General features: G+C 40.6%; 1 protein-coding gene and 2 long non-coding RNA genes across 5 annotated transcripts in view; 1 reads left to right on the top strand and 2 right to left on the bottom strand.

Moving 5' to 3' along the window:
• The window catches only part of jmjd1cb (jumonji domain containing 1Cb), a 257366-nt gene that overhangs the window by 102420 nt on the left and 139682 nt on the right, over positions 1 to 15264 (top strand). The gene's annotated exons all lie outside the window — the stretch shown is intronic.
• On the bottom strand, positions 2146 to 2660 carry LOC133655082 (uncharacterized). Its single transcript, XR_009826942.1, has 3 exons — positions 2554 to 2660; positions 2391 to 2461; positions 2146 to 2291 (listed from the first exon to the last, which is right to left on the bottom strand). It is a non-coding gene; the product is annotated as an uncharacterized LOC133655082 (long non-coding RNA).
• On the bottom strand, positions 4251 to 5211 carry LOC133655081 (uncharacterized). Of its 3 annotated transcripts, XR_009826941.1 has the most exons (5): positions 5051 to 5211; positions 4819 to 4925; positions 4653 to 4725; positions 4394 to 4557; positions 4259 to 4283 (listed from the first exon to the last, which is right to left on the bottom strand). It is a non-coding gene; the product is annotated as an uncharacterized LOC133655081 (long non-coding RNA). The 3 variants fall into 3 exon arrangements; XR_009826939.1 differs by lacking the exon at positions 4394 to 4557 and having other exon boundaries at positions 4251 to 4283; XR_009826940.1 differs by lacking the exon at positions 4259 to 4283 and having other exon boundaries at positions 4323 to 4557.

Here is a 15264-nt window from a genome sequence, read left to right as displayed (position 1 = left end):
TGGGACTTAAATGCTTCTACTGAGGTAGCATCTCTAACTGTTACCGGTAGGGCATTCCATAGTACTGGAGCCTGAATAGAAAACGCTCTATAGCTCTATAGCTTTTTTTGGGCTCTGGGAATCACCAATAAGCCGGAGTTCTTTGAACGCAGATTTCTTGCCGGGACGTATGGTACAATACAATCGGCAAGATAGGCTGGAGCTAGACCGTGTAGTATTTTATACGTAAGTAGTAGAACCTTAAAGTCACATCTTAAGTGCACAGGAAGCCAGTGCAGGTGAGCCAGTATAGGCGTAATATGATCAAACTTTCTTGTTCTTGTCAAAAGTCTAGCAGCCGCATTTTGTACCAACTGTAATCTTTTTAATGCTAGACATAGGGAGACCCGAAAATAATACGTTGCAGTAATCGAGATGAGACGTAACGAACGCATGAATTATGATCTCAGCGTCGCTAGTGGACAAAATGGAACGCATTTTTGCAATATTACGGAGATGAAAGAAGGCCGTTTTGGTAACACTCTTGATGTGTGACTCAAACGAGAGAGTTTGGTCTAAGATATTACCCAGATTCTTTACAGAGTCGCCTTGTGTAATTGTTTGGTTGTCAAATGTTAAGGGGGTATTATTAAATAAATGTTTGTGTCTAGCAGGACCGATAATCAGCATTTCCGTTTTCTTGGTGTTGAGTTTCAAAAAGTTAGCGGACATCCATTGTTTAATTTCATTAAGACATGCCTCCAGCTAACTACAATCCGGCGTGTTGGTCAGCTTTAGGGGCATGTAGAGTTGGGTGTCATCAACATAACAGTGAAAGCTAACACTGTATTTGCGTATGATGTCGCCTAGCGGCAGTATGTAGATACTAAAGAGTGCAGGGCCAAGAACCGAACCCTGGGGAACTCTGCACGTTACCTTAACATAGTCCGATGTCACATTGTTATGGGAGACGCACTGCATCCTGTCAGTAAGATAAGAGTTAAACCAAGACAAGGCTAAGTCTGACATACCAATACGTGTTTTGATACACTCTAATAAAATATTATGATCGATGGTATCGAAAGCAGCGCTAAGATCAAGAAGCAGCAACATAGATGACGCATCATAATCCATTGTTAGCAATAAATCATTGGTCATTTTTGCGAGGGCAGTCTCCGTAGAGTGATTTGCCCTGAAACCGGATTGAAAAGGTTCACAGAGATTGTTAGACGCTAAGTGTTCATTTAGCTGCTGTGCAACAATTTTTTCGAGGATTTTCGAAATAAACGGAAGGTGGGATACCGGTCGGTAGTTTACCATGAGGTCAGGATCGAGGTTAGGTCTTTTGAGCAGAGGATGAATAACCACTTTTTTGAATGCTAGGGGAACAGTGCCAAAGGAAAGTGATAAGTTTATAATATTTAGCACTGATCACAAACAGTTCCTTGATAAGTTTCCCAGGAAGTGGGTCAAGTAAACATGTTTGTTTTATCCCACTTAAGCGCCATCCCAGGTAACAAGGGAACGTTATGTGAACGTTAGGAGAACGTTGTGGCATTGTTCTGGGAACGTTCGTTTATAACGTTCAAAGAACGTTTGGTTGTGGAGTTCTTGCTTGGTTAGCAGAACGTTAGCCAAGAACGTTTGGCTAGAACGTTTAGGGAACTGTTTAGGAACATGCTATTTACATCTGTTTTTATGCTATATTGTCAGGAATAACACTCAAACAGAAATTTCAACAGAATTAATTCTTTATTTGTGATAGTGATTTCAACAGAAATAATTCTTTATTAGTGATATAATACAAAGATGGGGACGGCGTGGCGAAGTTGGTAGAGTGGCCGTGCCAGCAATCGGAGGGTTGATGGTTACTGGGGTTCAATCCCCACCTTCTTCCATCCTAGGCACGTCCGTTGTGTCCTTGGGCAAGACACTTCACCCTTGCTCCTGATGGGTGCTGGTAGCGCCTTGCATGGCAGCTCCCGCCATCAGTGTGTGAATGTGTGTGTGAATGGGTGAATGTGGAAATACTGTCAATTGCGCTTTGAGTACCTTGAAGGTAGAAAAGCGCTATACAAGTATGTACTTGTATAGCGCTTTTCTACCTTCAAGGTACTCAAAGCGCTTTGACATATTTATCATTTATAAATGGAATGGAATGCAGTGGTCTTGGTCGTGCGCGTCATTGTATCCTGCCCCTTCTTGGTTCTCTTCCTGGAAGTAAATCCATCCATCCATCCATCCATCCATCTTCTTCCGCTTATCCGAGGTCGGGTCGCGGGGGCAGCAGCCCAAGCAGGGAAACCCAAATCCTGGAAGTAAATAATTATCACAAATACAACAAAGACAGCACTTGAATGTAGATTAATTGAATTGAATTAAAACATTGGCATAATTACTTTATCATTTACCTCATCTCACTCTGTTCTTTTGCTTGTTTCTTTTTCCTTTTTTGTCCTCCCTCTTAATTCCTCCTCTTCTCCTGCAAGTAGTTATAATTGCAAATTCAAAAGACATGCAGTGGAACTTCAATAAAATGGAATTCAAAATTGGGATATCTTCTCTTCTCCGTACCTCAAATTTTGAACCTCCCTTTCGAAAAGTGGCCAGTTTCAGGACCTCTCCAAGCTCACAATCCACTTCAGCTGTGGTCATCTGCTTGTAAACACCCCTGCATGCCTCTGCAATCACCAGCACATTTTATAATTCCCTTTAGAATAAATACTGTAATAATAACAGCTAGATCGACCTTGTGAGCATACATGCAACATATGCTCAAAGATGCAAACCAATTATTAACACTTACTATTCATTATTCTGTAAAGGGGCAAGTCCTCAAATGCCACTTTTCCTGACTTTCCACGGAGGCCAAGCTGCTCCAGGACTTTGTTTGTGGCAATTTTCTTCAGCATTGTCCTCACAGTGTCTGCCAAATTCTGCCCACCAAGAGCAGTAAGAGCTTTCACCTATACAAATAAATAAACAACAATATTGTACTTGATTAGAAATTGTTTTTTGATAACTGAGCAAGATATTTTTGCAGTGGGGAATTAAAACTAATTACCAGCTGCTTTCTGAGCAGAAGATCAGTGTCGAGCCGTTCACAGAAGGCCTTCAGCTGCTCAAGAGTCTCGAAAGGCTGATCAATGAGATCTTGAACATCCACAGATTCTGGCCCCACAGACTGTGCTGCCAGCCCTCTCAGCATGCGCATAATTTCTCCCTGGTTCTCAAGTATATTTTGAACTTTCATGTTCAACTGGAAAACTGCAAAGACAACAAAAGTCAAAGAGGTAATTCGTATTACTGCCCGTTGTAACAGCCTGTTTATCAACAGTTAAATAGCCAACTAACGTTCACTGTCAAGGGCATTCCTGCTGCTTCTTGGGGCGGTCTGGTACTGACTCGTACTGGCTGGAGTGGTCTGGTACTGGCTGGAGTGGTCTGGTACTGGCCTGAGCTGGATGCATTCCTGTCTGGACTGAGCCTGGAAGTGCTGCTTCTCGCTGGGCTGTGAGGTCGGCCTGGATGCCTTGGAGTGGTCTGGTATTGGCTGGTACTGGCTGAAGTGGTCTGGTACTCGCTGGAGATTGGAAAGTTAAAGGTTGGGAGCTCTGGCAGTGGGGGTGCCTGGACGAAGATCTGTGTTTTCTCTTTTCTGCACTTCTTTTTTGGCCGAATTTCCTCTTCATCTAAACCAACGAAGACAAAAAAATGTATGCACCACTAAGTAGTATTTGAGTATTGTAAGTAAACAGTCTTTGAAAAGTGACTATACCGTCAGCATCAAACACATCTTCCTCATCGTTTCTATAGCGTTCAGGGGTAATGTGGCTCCGTTTGGTTAAAACTTCTTCTGGGCTCGAAAACATTTTAGCTTGTTTTTCGTATTGAAGGGCCTTGTCAAAGTCTTCTGCAAAATTTCAAAGTATGCCGATGACTCAAGATGAATTTAACTTATGTTGTTTAAAATATACATGATATGACTTAGACAATATTCCCTTACCAGTCAATGTTTTCCTGAAAACCCGAATTGGCAGCCTCTCCCAGAATTGTTTGTCAGAAATCTCAGCTTTCCGGATTCTGGAGTGGGTAGGATTTGGCCTTGGCCAATAGCAGAAGGTATTCTGAAGATAAAATAATCATGATGAATGACATAATAATAATAAGCTACAATATTATGCCTATGCACAGTACTTTTCAGAAAAAGTAGTAACCTTTCCATCATCTTCTGTCCATTTGGTTGGGACAACAGCGACTGAATGTTCCCCAAGGAACTCAACGACCACAAAAGAAGGAGCCATCTGGAAAACAATCAGATAATATTACCATTTCAATACTGCATCAAAGAGTTATTTATGAATCCTGATACAGTTAGTCAGTTATTCTTAGTCTGCACACAGCATCCATGTACTTTGTCACTGTTTCTGGAGTTGATGTCGTGTCATTCTCTTGCTCGCTATCATCACTCTCTAATTCTAAAGTTGACTGTCGGCATTGCTTCTTCAAATGCCTAGTTGTGGCAGCCCATCTACGCTTATAAGCCCTCTGTTGAAACTTCTTCATATTGTGTTTATTCTATAAAAAAAAAAACCAAGGAAAATGGGTTGCCCTATTATCGCACACACGGAACTATAACATTAAAACATTGGCATAATTACTTTATCATTTACCTCTCATCTCACTCTGTTCTTTTGCTTGTTTCTTTTTCCTTTTTTGTCCTCCCTCTTAATTCCTCCTCTTCTCCTGCAAGTAGTTATAATTGCAAATTCAAAAGACATGCAGTGGAACTTCAATAAAATGGGAATTCAAAATTGGGATATTTTATCTTCTCCGTACCTCAAATTTTGAACCTCCCTTTCGAAAAGTGGCCAGTTTCAGGACCTCTCCAAGCTCACAATCCACTTCAGCTGTGGTCATCTGCTTGTAAACACCCCTGCATGCCTCTGCAATCACCAGCACAATTTAGAATTCCCTTTAGAATAAATACTGTAATAATAACAGCTAGATCGACCTTGTGAGCATACATGCAACATATGTTCAAAGATGCAAACCTATTATTAACACTTACTATTTATTATTCTGTAAAGGGGCAAGTCCTCAAACGCCACTTTTCCTGACTTTCCACGGAGGCCAAGCTGCTCCAGGACTTTGTTTGTGGCAATTTTCCTCAGCATTGTCCTCACCGTGTCTGCCAAATTCGGAACGTTCAGGCAGCATTCAAACCATATCACTGACAGGGCAAATAATTGTTTAACTAAACTACAAATAAATCCACCCTTCTTCAGAAGTCATTCGTTGGTCTTTGGTCAGTTTGGAAACTTTATAACAGCCACCCTGCACGAGAGATGTATGCTAGTTAGCGCCGGCGCGCATTTATACACAACGCTAAAACCGTAAAATGGTCTGAAATTAATCATGTAGGTTGGAAATTGTTATACAAAAACGTGCTTCGTATTTCACTCTTTCTATACTTACTTGTGATAAATGGATGGCGCACCAAATTGCTTTAAAATCGGGATTCTGGAAGTAGTTAGCCTTCGTCCTTCTTTGTCTCACGGAGCAGCTTCAATTGTGCATGCGTGCAGTCTTCTCCTCCTTCTTCTTCTGATTTTTATGGCGGTTGGCAAGCAACCTTGTGTGTGCATTACCGCCACCTACTGTGCATGCAGCCTTGACTCAGCCGGCGTCAGATTGTTCACAAAACACAACACTTTCGCAGATAGTTAGGGAAACGTTACAACATACTGTATAAAAAGTACATTTGCGAAAAAAACACTTATAAAAGCCTAACAGTTGCTGTTTCCATTGCAGGCAAATTATATTTGGTATATAGATGAGATCTAAGAACGTTCTTAGAACATATTAAAAAAAAACAACATATTTTTTTAATATGTTCTAAGACCGTTCTTAGAACGTTCTTAGAACATATCAAAAACTTCATTTTTTTTTGCTGTTCTAAGAACATTCTTAGAACGTTCTTAGAACGTTCTCATCTTGCATAACCAAAAGAGAACCATAAGGGAGCGTTACGTTAACGTTAGGTGTTACCTGGGATAATAATTCCTCTAATGTTATTTCGTCAAAAAGAGAGAGACTATTTTGGAGGGCAGTATCCGTCGTATATACAGTCGTATCTGTGTTAATAGAACCCAGTTGGAGCTGGGATGTGTTGTCTTTAATCTCCTTTCTAATGAATTCAATTTTCTTATTAAAGAAATTCATAAAGTCATCTGCCGAGTGAGTGGAGCTACTATGAGGAGTCCCTTGTTGGGTCAGCGATGCTACTGTACTAAACAAAAATTTAGGATCGTTTTTGTTGAGGCAGATGAGATTTGAGTAATATTTAGCTTTAGCTAAGGTAAGCATATGTTTATAAGTTATTAAACTATCACTCCGTGCTTGATGGAAAACCTCAAGTTTAGTCGCGCGCCATTTGCGTTCCAGCTTTCTACATGATAATTTATGAGCTCTAGTTTCTTCTGTAAACCATGGGGTGCGCCTTTTAGGGGCCCTTTTTAGCTTTAGCGGTGCTATACTATCAATGGTTTCGTGCAGGGCGTCATCAAAGTTGTTAGTGAGGTTATCAATAGAGCCCACATAATTTGGGAATGGTGCCATTACCGAAGGCAGTAGGTCAGCAAGAGTCATCGTTGTGGCAGCATTAATGTTGCGGCTGCTGTAGCAGTTATTATTTATATTTGAGTGCTCTGGATACTTGCTGAATATAGCGACACCGTTGGCAGCACTGATTGCTCATGCTACATCTTCTTAGGCCATGTTTACACCAAGGCCATATCTACACTAAATCGTTTAACCCCTTAAACGAATAATAATTTAGCCTAAGCTCCGTTACAGCCACACTAAACCAGCGTTTAAGGTCCCCATCCTCGGACAAATTTTTACACGGGTAAGTCAGTCGTGTAATTCTTGAATTTCCGGCACTTAGCTTTGTATGGACTCAATGATCATTTACAAAGTGAGTTCGGAGAGGAAGTGACGCCAGAGAGACACCGCCCACACAGGAAGTGACGCCAGAAAGACCGCGCTCCACACAGGAAGAGACACCAGAAAGACCGCGCCATAGTCAGCTTCATAACAAAGATGGAGGCGGATCATCCAGACATGCCCGTGTTTTTCCTTCTACATGTACAGACGCTTTTGGAAATCACAAATCAATACCTTAAGGGAATGCAACGGGGGATTGTAGCTATTTCGGATACAACACTTACTTCATAACAAAGATGGAGGCGGATCATCCAGACATGCCCGTGTTTCTCCTTCTTCTACATGTACAGACGCTTTTGGAAATCACAAATCAATACCTTAAGGGAAGGCAACGGGGGATTGTAGCTATTTCGGATACAACACTTCTCAGATGACAAGAGAACTTTCAGGGTCATATAATTATTTTTTTTCTACATTTAAAACCCCTCCTTGTGGTCTAGATACAGTAACATGTAATAGTGGTTCTGTTGGGAACTCGCATGGCTGCCGTTTTGTGACCCCAAGATGCAAGAAACAGGAGAGCGAAGAGGAGGTAAGATGAGTTTTAATCTCAAATGAAGCAGTCTTGCATAAACGTTCCAACATAAAGTGTTATCATCGAGCACTGAGACGTGCTCGAGACAAGGCATAAATAGCATACATGTTGATTGGCCGCAGGTGTGGACCAGCTATCAATCAACAGCAGGTGTGTGAATAAACAGTGCTCAGCGGAACAAGCAGGAAGTGGAAACCAAAATAAGAGCACTGATAAGTAAATACAAAAACAAGGAAAACAAACAGAAATGAGGTGACAGATCGTCACAGGTTCTTTGGTTAGAAATTTGCATATGCATTTTACAGACCTATTTTAAAGTTATTTATATGCTCCCCTTCAAAACAGCTCATTTTGAGGGGCGGAGTTTTTAGATGCAAATGAACCTCTCCTCACCACGCCCTCTCATGTCCATGAGCCTTCGCCCTAGCCCGTCAGTTTTTTTTTGTAGTTTTTTAAATTTCTTTCTTTTATTATGGAAATCGGTGACTGCCACGCGCCATCTGTTTTGAGTGACTTTCGCCACAACGCAACATCACATGATATAGCGAGATCAGCGGCTCACCTTGGTTTGTTGTCGGCACTAAGGAAAGAGGCGATGCGGGTGGACGAGAGAGAGAAAGAAAGGAAAACCTGGCTGACGTACAGGTCTGGAACTAAGGTTAAACTTCCTCCGAGTCTAACTTTCTAATGTTAGATCCTGGACGTATACATGTGTATTTTAACCATGTAAGGTTTTTCTTCTGTATCTCATGTAAATAGTTCTGCTGCACGGCTGCTTCGTGTAGTAAACACTTAGAGGCTCAAGGCTATAAGCTATGCTACGAGCTACATGGCGACTGTAATAACAGATTATATATTTTACTCATCCATTGCCAAATACAGAGTAGGCACTGACCCAATTAAGAGTAGTTTTTAAGGAAAATCATTCTTTATTTTGCCGGAGGTTGGTGATGCTATTGTTTTACATTAGAAGGCTAAGCTAGCTACATAACCACTTCAGCTAACATTGCTAATGTGTCATTAACACATGTTGATCCTACTCTTATTATTTACCGTTTCATTGTCTCCTCCATTGCCATATATAGTAGTCACTGAGCCCGCCATTAAAAGTAGCTTCTGGGAAAATCCATCTTTTTGAGAAAGTTTGTAGATGATGCAGGACTCTTCTTGGCACACACTTAAATCGATGTATGCTGAGTTGAAGGCACATTGCCGCGAAAAAAGAGAGTTAGCTAGGCATTTCTTCAGATGAAAGTGGAGGCTTGAATAGTGTCCTGTGTTGGGTAATACAACAAATTTCAGCCCCAACTTAAGCGCTTTGTCTGCCATGTTGTTCCAGACCACAGCAAATGTTACCCAGTTTGCCAAAGACTGTAATAAATCCATTAGAAGAAGACAGCCTGCCGTTTCCTTTAACTTGGACACGCAAGTCTATACCTTTGGCAATTCTAAGCCAGTAATTTCCAGGAGTTATCTGACCCTCTGAGAAACTCTTGTTTTACTAATGTTTTCCAATGTTGTAAAAATGTGTAGAATAACTACTACATTTCAACATTTCTGTCAACGAAGATTTGCCTCAGCCTGCGACAGTCATTTTGATAGTAGGGCCGCAACTAACGAATATATTGATAGTTGATTAGTCAACAATTATCTTAACGATTGGTCGACTAATTGGATAATAAAGCGTACACATATTTAATGGCTCTAATTTTTACATCAACTTCTGAAGGCAACTTAAGATATTTTAGGCATGTGCTTACTAACAACAAAGATGACTAATTCATTCATAAATATTTATTTATACTGTAACTGTGCTGCTCATTCAGCTGTTACATCAATTTTAATGACTATTTAAATGTAAATTTAAAAGAAAGAAAAGGCAAAGTGCTAAAAAAACAATTAACCTTGTTTATGTATTCAAAAACAGTTATATTGTATCAATGAAAACAAACAAAACACACAATCTAACTTTCTCAAAAAGAAAAGCATTTTGTGATGTTTCAAAAGCTGCACACTGGTACATTGACTATTGATTAACTCTTGGCAGTTTTAGCACTCTAGTAGACTCAATGTGTAGAATTATATCTTTGATTGATTCTTAAAATTTTGGCTATTTAATAGATTGTATGTTTAAAGGCCTACTGAAATGAAATTTTCTTATTTAAACGGGGATAGCAGATCCATTCTATGTGTCATACTTGATCATTTCGGGATATTGCCATATTTTTGCTGAAAGGATTTAGTAGAGAACATCGACGATAAAGTTCGCAACTTTTGGTCGCTGATAAAAAAGCCTTGCCTGTACCGGAAGTAGCGTGACGTCACAGGTTGAAGAGCTCCTCACATCTGCACATTGTTTACACCAGCAGCGAGAGCGATTCGGACCGAGAAAGCAACGATTACCCCATTAATTTGAGCGAGGATGAAAGATTTGTGGATGAGGAAAGTGAGAGTGAAGGATTAGAGTGCAGTGCAGGACGCCAGGGTGTATCTTTTTTCGCTCTGACCGTAACGTAGGTACAAGGGCTCATTGGATTCCACACTTTTTCCTTTTTCTATTGTGGATCACAGATTTGTATTTTAATCCAACTTTTTTTATTGGCATTTTCAAATACAGAAAAAAGTGCAAGTCGAAACAATACAATTTTAAAGTCAGAAAATTCTTCACACCCTTTCCCTTAAAACCCAAATCCCCACCCACCCTCCCACCCCACTCAGGTCACACCAACAAGGGACATATGGCACAATCATATAACAAGTAAGACGACAAAGACAGACATCCTCACATATACACACACATACGAGGCCAGAGACAGACAAACAGGCTGAAAGGAGAGAAAGGGAAAAAATTAAATTAAAATAAAATAAAATTAAATAAAATTAAAATAAAATAATAATAATAAATAAAAGGGAGATTATTCCTCATCTGCGTCTGGGGATAAATCAAGAGAGTTGACATACAGCAAGAAAGGACTCCATGAGCTTTCAAACGCTTGAGCCGAGCCTTTTAGCGAAAACCTAAATTTTTCTAGTTTTAGATTGTAGAGAACCTCTCTAATCCAACGGCCGTGCGATGGGGGGCGAGCCAGCTTCCAATTAAACAAAATCAATCGCCTGGCCAGCAAGGTCGTAAAAGCAACAGCGCGTTTTAGTGATACCGGGCACATGTTATCGGGGCATACGCCAAAAATGGCTGATAATGGGTTGGGGGAAAGTTTTGACCGTATGCTTTTCCGATCGTGTCAAAAATATCCTCCCAAAAGGAACATAGTTTAGAGCAGAACATATGGACATGATCGGCCGGAGATTGTTTACATCTATTGCAGGTATTGCTAACAGTGGGGTAGATTTTGGATAGTTTTGAGTTAGTGTAATGAATTTTATGAATTACTTTGCATTGGATGAGACTATGGCGGGCACATATTGAGGAGGAGTGAACCAGTTTCAGGGCAGAGTCCCAGTGTTGGTCGGATATGTTGGTATTAAGATCGCTCTCCCACGAGGCTCTTATCACTGATAGAGAGTTTGGAGCAACTGAACTTAAAGAGGTATATAACACAGAGATACATTTTTTATGATTAGGGCTCAAAGATAGCAATGTATCTATAAGAGTTTCCGGAGGACGATTCGGAAAGTGTGGGAACTGTTTTTTTACAAAGTCCCTCGCCTGAAAAAAACGAAAAAGGTGGGAGTTCGGCAAATCGTATTTGGAAGAGAGTTCAGTGAAGGATGAGAACACTCCGTCTGCATAGAGGTCTTTCACAGTGGTGATACCATGATCGTGCCAAGTCATGAATGCGGGGTCAGTACGGGAAGGTTTAAATAATTGTTTTTTAAGTAGCGGGGTCAGTATAGATGGGCCCTGAAAACCCAAGTGTTTACGTAGCTGGTTCCATATTTTAATGGAGATCGATACAATGGTGTTTGCGCCTTCAAGTTTAAATGGGAAAGGGAGTGATGAGCATAAGCAAGAATGCAATGAGGAGTGTGGGATCGCCGTTTCAAGGGATACCCAGGCCGGGAGGGTCTGAGAGCCTCCGTCCATCCAGTATAGGAGTTTCTGTACGTTAGCCGCCCAATAGTATTGTCTAAAATTGGGGAGTGCAAGCCCTCCTTCAGATTTGGGGGATTGTAGGACCGACTTGCGGATTCGGGCCGATCCGGCCCCCCATAAAAATTTGGATATTGATTTGTCTAATTTATCGAAAAATGATTTAGTAATAAATATGGGGATATGTTGAAAAAGGTAGAGGAATTTAGGCAGAGTGATCATCTTGATCACATTGATCCGGCCAGCAAGAGATAGTGGTAAAACAGACCAGCGGGCAAAGTTCTTCTCCATCTTTTCAATTAGAGGTAAAACATTTGCCCGGAGCATATCAGACATAGCCGGAACAGATTTGTATTTTAAACCACCTCGGATACTATATTCTCTTGAAAATGAGAGTCGAGAACACGAAATGGACATTCACAGTGACTTTTATCTCCACGACAATACATCGGTGAAGCACTTTAGCTTCGGAGCTAACGTGATAGCATCATGCTTAACTGCGGATAGAAACTGAAGAAACATGCCCCTGACTGGAAGGATAGACAGAAGATCAACAATATTACTATTAGGAGACACCAAACCAAATCCTGGACCTGTAACCACACGGTTAATGCTGTCCAGCCTGGCGAAGCCTAGCAATGCTGTTGCTAACGACGCCATTGAAGCTAACTTAGCTACGGGACCTCGACAGAGCTATGCTAAAAAACATTAGCTCTCCACCTACGCCAGCCCTCATCTGCTCATCACGACCCGTGCTCACCTGCGTTCCAGCGATCGACGGTGCGACGAAGGACTTCACCCGATCATCGGTGCGGTCGGCGGCTAGCGTCGGATAGCGCGTCTGCTATCCGACTCAAAGTCCTCCTGGTTGTGTTGCTGTAGCCAGCCGCTAATACACCGATCCCACCTACAGCTTTCTTCTTTGCTGTCTTCATTGTTCATTAAACAAATTGCAAAAGATTCACCAACACAGATGTCCAGAATACTGTGGAATTTTTCGATGAAAACAGACACTGTTTGTATTGGGACACAATGGTGTCCCAATACTTCCGTTCAATCCGTGACGTCACGCGCAAACGTCATCATACCGAGACGTTTTCAGCCGATATTTCCCGGGAAATTTAAAATTGCACTTTATAAGTTAACCCGGCTGTATTGGCATGTTTTGCAATGTTAAGATTTCATCATTGATATATAAATTATCAGACTGCGTGGTCGGTAGTAGTGGGTTTCAGTAGGCCTTTAATCTTATGATACCTTCACATTGGTGCCTGTCTGTGTCGCTCTGTGGGTCTGTGTGTGCGTGTGCGTGTGTGTGTGTGTGCATGCGGATCGCGTTTGTTAAAGTGCCTTTTTTACGGCATCGCAAATTGACGCTGCTTTAAAAAGTGGCTGACTTTGGCTAAAATGATAGTTATTTTTCACACAACTTTGTCTCACTCTTGTTAGCTAGCTAGCAAGGTAGAAGCTAACACTCTTGGCGAGGTTGAGACCGCATCCTCCCTCAAAATGTCCAACATCATGTCTCTGCTTTAATTGTTCGCCTATCATAGATGTACTGCCATAAAAACAAGGTCCGCTTTGCAAAATGAGCAAAGTATTCATGTTTTTAACAAGAATAAGAGCAACTATCCTCACACTGGGGAGGTGTGGCTCGGTAGGTAGAGCAGTCATGCATATGGCGATTATCGAGGCTGGAAAATATACCGGCTTCATTTGAATTTTTCTACTGGTTAATTGACTCATTGAATATCGACCCAGGCCGAGCTTGATGTTCCACATCTCTATCACAACAATGCCAGTAATCTTGCAATGGCAATCTCTCATTTGCTCTTTGTGACTCCATTTTTTCGCCCAGATTGGCATTTCTCCTATAGCAGTATGAACCAGTTGCTGGTGCTTTGACCCTTTACATTTGAGAGCATGTCTGCAACAGTGCAGTGGTGTATAATCTGCCCATCACTAACGACTCCAGAGCGACTTTCTGGCTGGCTGCACTAGAGGCTGCTCGTAGCCAATGAATACAAGGCCTGAAAGCAAACAACCAATGCAGATAGAGCAGTAAAATAGGCATTTTTAAATAGACACCGAGAAACATGCCCTAGAATATTGATTTAAGAAATGCCTGCAATAGAGCCGTTTCCCTAGTTTCTCTCGGATATCTCCATTTCTTATTCTGTCTGCTGAAATCAACAGGATACATTCTGCAACTCATTCTGGTCTAGATGATACAAAAAACAATTTCACTGACTGGTGTTAGGGTATTAACTATATATCCACACAGAGGTACATGCATACATTACATATTATACTGACACATGAAAAAAGAATGACTTCACTGGGTATATAAACTAATTAGACAAAAGATAAAGGCTGTTAGGTGCTTATTAATAGGTATTCATTTTTATTCACATATTGAACGTGTTTTTAATCACAAATACCCTATTTATTTTGTTACAAAAATCTGCAACTATTAAATAAAATATACTCAGGTAAATCATCTTTCTAACAAGTTATTTGTTTGATCAGAATATACACAATGACTGCTTTCCTTTTAAGTAATATTGTTCATATCAAATGCTTTGTACTCTCCTTTGTTCTCTCTGTTTCTTGTACCTGCTCACTATGGATGGAAGATGCGTACTGATTCAGGAGAGTGCGTGTGCGTGCGTGCGTGCGTGCGTGCGTGCGTGCGTGCGTGTGTGTGTGTGTGAAGCTATTGCTCGCTGCTGCAGTTACTATAGCAACAGACTTAGTTTCTCGTTCTTGTTGCATGTGCATGTCTTCTTAAGAGATGAAGGGTTTGTTTGACTATTCAAAGCCCTCAAAATGAAATGAGTGAAATAAGAAATCCGTGCAAAATATATTCATCAATATGTAAAGTACCTGATGTTACCAAAATACTGTTACTATGCCTTTATTAGATATGCCATTTAATTGCAGATTATGAGATAATATTGCAGTTGTGGGGATGTGACAGATTATCTTTTCCAATATTGACTGTGACAAACTATACATGTTTAAAGTAGGAGTTGAAACTCATTACCAAGGTGGATTAATTGGACTTATTTCTTCAATATTTGTAGAACAGGTTTTCTTAACAGCAAAGAAAGCAGCATGTCTCATACCACTGTTTATATGGCGTGCTATTGAGTAAACTGCACAGTAAATAAATGGTATTTACTTTGACAGATGTGTGTGTGTGTGCGACTATAAACAGTGATTAAAGTTCTTTAATCATTTTTAATTGTTTTAGATTTTCATAATTATGTTGATGTTCATAATTGAGAAGAAAAATAAATATGCAAACAATCAAATACTGATTACGGTTTGAAGTATCAATAGTACAGTTTCTCCTAATACACTTTTATGGTGATGTACAGTAGTGCTGGGCGATATGGACCAAAACTGATACCGCGGTATTTTTGTCCGAATGGCTATATACGGTATATACCGGTATCTTTAAAAAGTGCTTAAGGTTGCCTAAGTGGTTTATGGCTCGATAACCAGTGTTGAGAGTACCCAGATTATTTTTGTTGTAAGTAGTAACGTAACATGTTGTTTATTCTTATAGGGTAATTAGTTAGCCGTTACTATGTCAAAGAAGTTTTCATTCATTTTGTTCATTCACAGTAGGATTATAGCCTAGCTTGTGTGCGCGGCTAGATGGAGCTTCTACTTACTCACTGCG

This window comes from Entelurus aequoreus, linkage group LG08, assembly GCF_033978785.1.
Source record: "Entelurus aequoreus isolate RoL-2023_Sb linkage group LG08, RoL_Eaeq_v1.1, whole genome shotgun sequence".
Classification (NCBI taxonomy): domain Eukaryota; kingdom Metazoa; phylum Chordata; class Actinopteri; order Syngnathiformes; family Syngnathidae; genus Entelurus; species Entelurus aequoreus.
The sequence above is the reverse complement of the archived record's forward strand: the minus strand, read 5'-3'. Positions and strand labels throughout refer to the sequence as shown.